At 38.7% G+C, this 8153-nt stretch overlaps 1 long non-coding RNA gene across 1 annotated transcript in view; it reads left to right on the top strand.

Annotated features, from left to right (window-relative positions):
- The first annotated feature begins 6407 nt into the window (after nt 1–6407).
- Nucleotides 6408–8153, top strand: part of LOC136786486 (uncharacterized) — a 58587-nt gene continuing 56841 nt past the window's right edge. The window contains exon 1 of the long non-coding RNA XR_010825314.1: nt 6408–6710. This is a non-coding gene — a long non-coding RNA (uncharacterized lncRNA). The remainder of the gene's footprint in view (nt 6711–8153) is intronic.

Here is an 8153-nt window from a genome sequence, read left to right as displayed (position 1 = left end):
ACATTCATCCCCATCATCCATTCTGCTGTTGTTCCTATGCTGAAATGTGTCAGCACTATTTTGGGGGCAATATCTAGATTACCTTTGTTCTTGACCCCATCCTTACTGCATAGCAGACCATTTTTATTCTTGTTCTCCTTTTATTTATATTGTTAAAAAGTCTTTACCCCTTAATATCCTTTGGCAAATTCTAACTCAGCTTGACTTTTGAGCAGTTTTTCACGTACTTGCAGTATGCTTTTTCAACCCGTTAGGTTGGAATTCTTCCCTTCGTTTCCCCGCTGGTTGGGCTACAGATTCCAGGCTGATTTTGCACCTTTGAATTAAAGCAGTTAGCCCTGTATTACATTTACATTCCTGAGTTTGTCACTTTAATTTGATCATATTAACTGGTTCCCTCCATTCTCAGATTGAGCTCTTTTAGATCAAAAAGCCTTTGATTTTGATCTGTTTTTCTCTTCCCATTTAATTGACACTGGTGTTTTGACTGGTCTTATTTTCTACTACCATCTTTTTCATAGCAGTCAAAAGCCACTGCAAAGTATTATTGTCTTCCATTATTACATATGACACTTGCTGAAGACTTTCTCTAAACACCCATGCAATTTCTGACCATGCTTTTTTTCTCTCAAAATAATTAATTTTAATATATATATAATATATATAATAAATAATAAACAACTACGATTTTATGCTATGCATATACAACTTTAACCTAGAAGATCCTCAAGGATCTCTAATCATGTCAAAGCAGGATTTTCACTACCACCTTCCCCCTGATTTCATGCTGTGGTTTCCCCAGCCTACCTAAAATTATATATTTTTGTGATACTTCTCTCATGGGAAGAGTGAACCTGGGCAATCTGACTGGATTCTGGAGAAGTGGAAGAGATCCAGGAGGGGAGACAGAAGTTTTATTATCTATTCCACAACTTCTACATTCAAACCTACTAGAAATGCAATGGATGGCGAGTTATACCATCTAAATCTACTAGAGTTTGTCCTTCCATCAGAGCAACATGTGGTAAACAAATGGTTCTGATATTCTGTAGTCATTTTTCATTTGGGAAGGTAGAAGGTCATTTCTCCTTTTGAGGCAAAAGAATAAAAATAAAATGTTCCTGAATTCACAGTTCCACTTAAGGGAACCAACTCACACCAGGTCTTTTCACACTTACCATAATTCTGATTTTATCAGATGTGCATTTAATTTCTTTAAGTAAATATCCAAAGGTCACAAAGCATTCTGGCTGGTGCTTATACATGTGTTTATAGATGTTTTCTTTTCAAATTAAGCTGACATCTTGATGGGTACCAGATGTCTGATACCACAATGGTGCATATGGGATCATTCATGTGCCAGACCAAATCATCAGATGTTCTAGGGGATATAGGGAAGAGACAAGGGGGAGGAAATATTCAGTAATATCCTACCTTTGTTAATGTACTAAAGTGCATTATTTCAACAAGAGATTCAGCCAGACTGGCATTTTAAGAGAAAGATCCATTGTTCAAGATCGCTAATTTCAGTTAGTGCTTTATTCTGCCCATTTTTAATTTTTTTTACTTTTTATTTTTGGCAGGCAGTCACAATGACTAAAAAGTCTAAAAAGATTTATAAATGTAAAACACAATAAGAGGTAAACTCCAAGCCGTGCTACGCAGGCAGCCAAAGATATGACCCTTAAATCTGTCATTCATATAGGATAGCAGGGTATTTTCTTGAAAATGCTGGCACACGGAAGCCCTGCCTTGTGCTAGGCACTTTGAAATCCGGGCTGACTTAAGGGATCCTGAAGGGGCTTACGAAAAGATAACACTGGGCCCCAAAGCTCTGCTGAAACAGGAAATGAAAGTGAATTCTTTACCATCAAATGAATTACAATCTGCCTGGAAATCTGGCATTTTGTTTATAATCATCTACCTGTCCTGGTTCAGACAGAAATGCCGCGGAGCAGATGAGCAGAAAAATGAATGGGCCGGTATGTGTGAAGGTTAGGCCCAACTGCCCCCGCAGGGTCCAGCCATCACTCATGCTACATCATACGTACCTTACCTCTAGTTACTGCTAGCATGAGAAGAAAATCACTCACTGAAACAGACAGCTAATGAAATGGTGTTTAGAAAGGGCTGGAGGGAATTCCTTGAAGTAGTTCTGTGGCCGTTAGGGATATTTTTATCGCTAGTACAATTGAAGGTCCCAACACTATTGAAACCTTAGTTTATATTGTGAGCAGATAAGTAATTTGTTTGCCTATCATAATCAGAAACTGGCTGCATGTGCACTTAAAAATAATAATAAAATAAATAAATGCTCAGCTTTACTTGAGTGTATAGTATAAATTGCTATCTATGCCTTACATTACATTTTATACCCATCGGTTGGGTTTTACTGCAGTATTATAGACGTTGTGAAAACATAACCAAGCACAAAAAGACACTGATCAGAAGGAAATGTCTTCCTCACAATCTTTTATATTTTTTTATGCATGCAGGAAAACAAGATCCATGCTTCACAAAGTCCTGTAGGTTATTACCATGTGTTAAATTGTGATCTGCAAACACAAGCTGTTCTTAAACAAGAACAAAAAAGAAAAGGCAGATGGTTTCTTTTAACGTCATGTGAAACTTTTCTTGAACACAAGCGTATGTTTTCTCCTCTCCAGCTGGCAATTCCCACATGTAAATGATCTGATTTTACCATTTCAGGAGACTCATAAGACCCCCTCTGTTATAAAAAGACGCATTATCCTAAAAGACTGAGGAACAAAGAATGCCAAGTGCTTCACGATAAAGCTACGGAAAATATTTTTTCCTCGATTGTCTATTTGAAAATGCGTTTGTGCTAATTTAAAAAAAAAAAAAAGTGAGAATGTGAGAAAATAAAAACCAGTGACTTCAGCATCCCCATTGACAGAACTTCTGTGGCTGTGACAATTTCAAATGTCTGTCTGTCTGTCTCCCCCTGCCACAGACAGAGTGACCACTGCCTGCCTGTATGCACTGGGGCTGCCCAAGGGAGGGTGACTGCAGGTGTAGAGCAGTGATGTGCTGCTTTAGCACAACAGAGCATCCCTTTCCTGCACCTTTCCACACCTCACACCTCATTCTATGAGGCGTTGAGATAGCAGCCAGCAGAAATGTTTGGTTTCTGCAGGAAAATACGTGTGCCTGTGCTGGAAGGATTCTCATTTGAACTCAGGATGGGGAAGTAATCATTCCTGATGGATCTCCAGAGAATAGAGATGCTTTTTATTTATTTTATTTTATTTTATTTTATTTTTTTTACTTATTCAGGTGTTCTTCAGGTCTGAACATTAGGTATAATGTTTTGCTGGATGGAAATAATGTTTATTTCTGAGGAAAAAGAGAAATCCATAATCATCAAGGCAATGGGTTTGAGTACTTAGTGCTAAAGACTGATGCAAGACAGAAGTGGAAAGACTGAGATTTGCCAGTGCATTAGTGAGAACAGATATAGCTGCCATTTTGCATTCTCTATGTCACCTCTTAGTTGGACTACACGTACTAAATAAATGTTCAATCTGTTTACAGATTCAAGATTCTAAATCAAATCATCGAGTTCCGACCTAACACTAAGTACTCCACTAAACCATATCCCTAAGCTCTACATCTAATCTTTTAAAGACCTCCAGGGATGGTGACTCCACTCCCTGGGCAGCCCGTTCCAATGCTTAATAACCCTTTCGTAAGGAAGTACTTCCTAACATCCAACCTAAAACTCCCCTGTCGCAACTTTAGCCCATTCCCCCTCGTCCTGTCACTAGGCACGTGGGAGAATAGACCAACCCCCACCTCTCTACAGCCTCCTTTCAGGTAACTGTAGAGAGCGATGAGGTCGCCCCTGAGCCTCCTCTTCTCCAGGCTGAACAAGCCCAGCTCCCTCAGCCGCTCCTCGTAAGAAGGAATAGAAAATTTTTGTAATAGAAAAACTCTTCACTACTTGTATTGTGTCTGTGCTCACCCAAAACAGATGCATTTTCATAGCTTGAATGAAAGACTGAATTACCAAAAAACAAGCTGAATAGTAAAAAGAAAGAACTGCAAGACATAAAAATCAAAGGATAATTGTTGCACAGATACAGTGCTAACCCAGGAACCACACAAGGACTTCAATCCTACCACACTGCAATTGCCGGCATGCTCATGTTTAATCCTCACCTTGTTTATTTGTTTATTCCTTTTTTTTTTCCCCTCAGTTGTCATATACTTGGCTCAAATGGAACTTTTCCTGATGTTTCTAGGTGAGTAGAGAGTAGACATGATATTGGCTGTGCAGTATAACATACTTAAAAACCTAATCAAAATAAATAAATTAAAAACGTATCTCTGTATCCCAAATGCCAGTTCCTCACCCTCTTTTTCCCTGCAGCATTTCATTGAATCACGATGAACAGGGAAAAAAAATCTAAACGACTACTTCAGTACAGAAACAAGATGTACAGAAGAGCTGCAAGGTGACCACAGAGGTCTGAGAGCAATGGAAATGCTGTGCTGTGATGGGAGCCTTTGATGACTGCCTCCAGGGCAGGACCGTAACTGAGCAGCACCATCTATTGCATTTGAGTGAGACTGTCCATCATGTTTCCCTACAGAACTTCATATAAAATAATGTTTGGCACATAAAATGGCTTTGGAGGACGGCATGGTGGGAAGTGAGTTTTTCTGGACCAAAACTTTTGGAGAATTATGTGTTTCTTTCACTTAATTCTATTCAGTTTTCTCTGTTAATGGATTTCTCCGAGGAAAATGAGCAGCAGAAAAAGGCATTTAAATTTTGGTGTTTCTTCTCAACACACGAGTGAGAAAATTCCAGAATAGCTAGCAATCCTGTGGTTGAAATTCAGGCTCTGAGGTTCAGTTCTCTATTTTGCCTTTCCTTGTATCAAAAAAGAAAAAAGAAAAAGAAAGTCCTGACTGGCAGTCCGTTGATTTTCCCTGCACACACCCTCTCTGCATTTTTTTCTGGAGCTGTCCCACTTTGTGTTTTTAATTCGCTGTTCTGTTTTGTTTCTTCACATCCTAATCATTCCTTTTTATGTACCAAAACTGAACTACTAACAAGAAGCCCTCTGATTAATTTTAAAGCTTTCTTTGTGAGCTGTTAAAATCCAGGATATGGCCTAATTTAAGGGCCAATAAGCAATCCCTCTCTGCAAGCCATTCTCTGCAAGCTAGTCAAGAGAATTTCAACTAGTGTGTACACTTTATCCTCTAGATGTTTAATCTATACAATTTTAGAGCCAATATTTCTAAAAAAGAAGTGGCACTAGTATAATAACACCACTTAGTAATCAAGTATTAATGGGTTTCTAAATGTTTATTATGTTGTTAAATTAAAATATTTCCATGCATAGGCAGAACAGATGACTTCTTTTCTGCAAGGGAAATGGCGTTATATCAAGCATTTGGCCATTTAAAAACACTTTCATTGTCCTCTCTTCCCTCTTAATTTCCTAAACTGAAAAGGAAACCACAGAAAAATAAGAAAAATAAGAGAACCAGAGAAAATGGAAAAAAATGGAAAATGATGACAAGGAGTGTTATATGATCCAATTATGCAACTATTGGAGTTCAGAAGGCACAAATTGTATCTTTTTGTGGTGTTCAACTTGCTTTACTAACCCTTTGTTCAAAAGTTTCTTATCTTCATGAGTGACAGTTTCCGTTTTGGAAGACCATGCTTTAAAATGTGTGTTAAAATTCCAAAATCTCTCTTCTTACAGATGCAGAGCTCAATTAAGTCAACTAATTTAAAGCACCTGCTATCAAAAGCCTGACAAATTCCTCCTGAGAAGGTATGGCAACTCACTGTAGTGCTTTATTTCCTTTTGTTTGCTGATTATACCCTTTTTATGCTTTGCAAATCTTCAGCTGTTGAATGCTAATGTCATGATTTCACATGAATGGATTTGTTTCAAAGTATTTCTGATAGTCTTGTGTGTTTTTTTTTTTCCTAATTTTTCTTTTAAGAGTTATTAATTTCCACTTGGTTGTTAAACAGCTTAGGGTCAAAGCTCCATAGAGCAGCCGGAGGGAAGATGACAGAATTTTTCTCTACTGTCCTGTTAATATGTACTAAATTAACTTTAGAGAAATGACATAAAAGGTTGGGATAAGGGGGGGGCAATTCAGTCTTTAAATATTAGTCTTTCTGGGGAGCCAGCCTAAGATTCATGGCCTTTTTTTAAGAAAATGTTTAAAATTCTTTTTATAAAATCACATTCATAGGCAGCTCTGCTAAGGAAAGAAGCTCTTCAGTGCCCAGTTGATGGAAAGTAATGAATTGATCCCAGCTGTAGGATCAGTTAATACTTTTTTAGACATCAGAGAAAGCTGGGAGAAATCCCTTTTAAGTACTCAATCAGTTAGGAAGTTTCAGTTAAAGCTTGAATCTGCATAGATGTTAATGCCAACTACTACAAGGTGTAAATTCAAAGACAGTCCCTGTGTTTGAACAACTTTATCAGTTCTTTGAATGTTATTACTATTTTACAAAACTTTTGGGGGGTCTGTATGAGTTTAAGTAGTAGTTCTAGTTGGATGGGCTTTATTGTGTTGACCACGCCATTTCTCAGGAACCGAAGAAAAGCAAGGTGGTCATCTGGAGGTAGTGATGAAGAGCCAAAAGAAAAGTTAACGTCTCTGATTCACGGGTGTCCCTAGCCTGGCAGGACCTGGTTATTCTGGTAGGTGGCTTCTCTCTCTTGCTCACAGAGATGTTCAAATGGGTTTTGTATTTTGAGAAAGAAATGAAAACTCTGCATTTCTGGAGAAAGAAGCTTTATTTTCTTGCCCTTCCAGTACTAGTCTAAGGGGAACTGTTGTGCTAATTTGTTTGCAGTGCTGTTATTTTTTTTTTTATATGTGAATCTCCTGTTTGCTTTGAATCTAGCTTACGGTCCAATAGCTTTTTCCCTCAATATCATAAGGGTAGCTGCACTCTGTGATTCACCCTGTGCTCCTTAGTTATATGGGTAATGCCTGGGTGGATGCCATTTCCCTGTATTTTTGGCTTTGCACTGGCAGAAAGTCTGGGTGGAAAGAAGAAGGTGAGAACTGCTGTGTACTTCCTCCTGTAGCACAGATGCAGCTAGTGTGGAGCTCAGGAGCTCTCTGTACTGAGCAGAGCAGAAGGAAAGTTCTGCAAAATATAGATGTTTCATGATAATGTGGATCACCTGTGCTCTTGTTGGGACAGTTATCCTGGAAAGAGAGATGAAACATGAGTTTCATGAAGTTCAAGAAATTAATTTTGTGTGTGTGTCCCCATGCAAGCCTTCAACTGTAAAACAAGCAGTTAGAAACAACATAAAAGGAGAATGATCTTACCCAGAGGGAGCAGTGCATTTTGGAGTCTAGTATATGATAGTAAGGGATGATGAGCTCTTCAGTTTCAGAAAGTAGGAAATTCATTATATTTCATAAATTACGTTTTTGTTAAGTTATCAGTTAAAATGTGTTGAGCTACTATGTTTTTATCTCTAGTCTTCAGAGACAGTAAAATCCTCTAGGTATGAGCATCAAGAAGTACAAATGTGTTGTGTTCAAGCTTGAAAGATACTGTTTTCTAAGTATTTGCAGTTGCTTCAGCAGCTGTATGCTTTAATTGCTTTCCCCAAGTTATTATGAAACTAAATATAGTGCTTGTATGTTTGAGACACTTAGCAAAAAGTTGAGTGGCAATGAAAGTTGGTTGAATTGTCTTTATTATTGTGGGGGAGAGGGGATGAAGTGGTTTGCCTTTTAGAGAACAAATTTTACCTTCTTCAAGTACAACCTGAGTTTGTCTCACTTGCTTCTACATAAGAGTTAAAGCTTGATGAGAGGGGCTTGCAGCATGAGGCTACCACCCTGATCCAGCCCAGCAAGAAGAAGGGAGGTAATAGGCACAGCACACACTCTGACCCTACCCATCCCACTCCCCTTCTAGCTGCTGAGGCAGCTATTTGGGAGAGGATGGGACATTAACACCTCCAAAACTCCTTTAAATTTCATGATCTCTCTCTGTAGCCCTGTGGCCTGCAACAGACTATTCCCCTCCATTAATGCCTCCAGGCCTGGGCTCTGTGTCCACCTGCCAAGGAGTAGTTTTCTTAGGCCAGGTCTCTAGATGTCCTGTCCTGCATCCC

This window comes from Anser cygnoides, chromosome 16 (genome assembly GCF_040182565.1).
Source record: "Anser cygnoides isolate HZ-2024a breed goose chromosome 16, Taihu_goose_T2T_genome, whole genome shotgun sequence".
NCBI lineage: Eukaryota > Metazoa > Chordata > Aves > Anseriformes > Anatidae > Anser > Anser cygnoides.
This window is presented reverse-complemented; position numbering and strand designations above follow the sequence as displayed.